Raw genomic sequence first — 1,969 nt, forward strand, 5'->3', positions numbered from 1 at the left:
TATATATATATATATATATATGTATATATATATATGTATATATATATGTATATATATATATATATATATGTATATATATATAGACAGGGTGTTCCATATGTCCCGGACTGGCTGAATATCTCGGAAAGTATGCACTTTTGAGAAAAATATTTCAGACAAAAGTTGCAGTATATAAAGTGATGTTAACAGTTTGACCTTGAGTGGCGTCGCCAAGGTCAAGTCAAAGTCAACTTTGCTTTTTTTAAATAGAAACATGTATCTTTTGTTACGGAATTTTATTCTATGTAAAGAAACAAACAACTTTTGTTTGAAAAATTGTACAACTCCTATTTTTTAAGATATTTATGATCTATAAAATATCTAGAGAATTATTGGTTTCAATAATTTCTTACTCGAATTCTATCAACTTTACCAAAAAATAGCAAGAGATAAAAATTATTTATTTTTGTCTCATAGAGCTCTAAGAATTTTTTCAGAATTTTCTATGAACTTTTAAGTATTGCATTTTCTTACATTTTCTTAAAGTATTAAAGAGTTAATAAAAAATTATGAAAAAATTATCAGAGCTCTATGAGACAAAAATAAGTAATTTTTATCTCTTGCCATTTGTTGGTAAAGTTGATAGAATTCGAATAAAAAATTATTGAAACCAATAATTTTGTAGACATTTCCGCAAATATCTTAAAAAATAGGGGTCATATGAAAAAATTTTTCAACAAAAGTTGTTTGTTTCTTTACGTAGAATAAAATTCCGTAATAAAAAATAAATGGTTCTATTTAAAAAAGCAAAGTTGACTTTGACCTGATCTTGGGCCACGCCACCCAAGATCAAACTACTAACATTACTAAATACATCACCTTATATATTGCAACTTTTGTCTGAAATATTTTTCTCAAAAGTGCATACTTTCCGAGATATTCAGCCGGTCCGGGACATATGGAGCACCCTGTATATATATATACAGGATATCCCGAACCTCCACGATGACCCTTGGTGAGAACATAGAACGGATTGAGGTAACCAAGAAAGTCCTGTGCAGTTTTGCGATATTCGCAATAATAGTCGAGATATTAATTAAAAAAGATTGGTGAATGATCACGCGCGATATGGTAGATGAGCTGCAGTGGGGCCGTCTGCTGTTGTATACTTATATATTAAGTCGAACTGAACAAAAAAGTCCTCTACCATTTTGCAAATGATCACATAGATTTTTAAATATTAAAGAAAATTGTTACTTATATATGATTGTATACCATAATACATAAATTTTTTAAAATTAATATCTAAAAATCTATGTGGTTATTTGCAAAATAGTAGAGGACTTTTTTGTTCAGTTTGACTTAATGTATAAGTATACAACGGCAGACGGCGTCACTGCAACTCATCTACCATATTGCGCGTGATCATTCACCAATCTTTTTTTATTAATATCTCGATTATTATTGCCAATATCGTAAAACGGCACAGGACTTTGTTGCTCACCTTAATCCGTTCTACGTTCTCACCAAGAATCATCATGGAGGTTCGGGACACCCTGTATACATACAGTGTGTGTGTGTGTGTGTGTGTGTGTGTGTGTGTGTGTGTGTGTGTGTGTGTGTGTGTGTGTGTGTGTGTGTGTGTGTGTGTGTGTGTGTGTGTGTGTGTGTGTGTGTGTGTGTGTGTGTGTGTGTGTGTGTGTGTGTGTGTGTGTGTGTGTGTGTGTGTGTGTGTGTGTGTGTGTGTGTGTGTGTGTGTGTGTGTGTGTGTGTGTGTGTGTGTGTGTGTGTGTGTGTGTGTGTGTGTGTGTGTGTGTGTGTGTGTGTGTGTGTGTGTGTGTGTGTGTGTGTGTGTGTGTGTGTGTGTGTGTGTGTGTGTGTGTGTGTGTGTGTGTGTGTGTGTGTGTGTGTGTGTGTGTGTGTGTGTGTGTGTGTGTGTGTGTGTGTGTGTGTGTGTGTGTGTGTGTGTGTGTGTGTGTGTGTGTGTGTG

The 1,969-nt window shown here is 34.3% G+C and overlaps 1 protein-coding gene across 1 annotated transcript in view; it reads right to left on the reverse strand.

Annotated features, from left to right (window-relative positions):
- Positions 1-1,969, reverse strand: part of LOC116850926 (ATP-dependent helicase brm) — a 64,851-nt gene that overhangs the window by 3,169 nt on the left and 59,713 nt on the right. The gene's annotated exons all lie outside the window — the stretch shown is intronic.

Source organism: Odontomachus brunneus, unplaced genomic scaffold (genome assembly GCF_010583005.1).
Source record: "Odontomachus brunneus isolate Ranch 3 - 2012 unplaced genomic scaffold, Obru_v1 Obru_scaffold_161, whole genome shotgun sequence".
In the NCBI taxonomy this organism is placed as follows: domain Eukaryota; kingdom Metazoa; phylum Arthropoda; class Insecta; order Hymenoptera; family Formicidae; genus Odontomachus; species Odontomachus brunneus.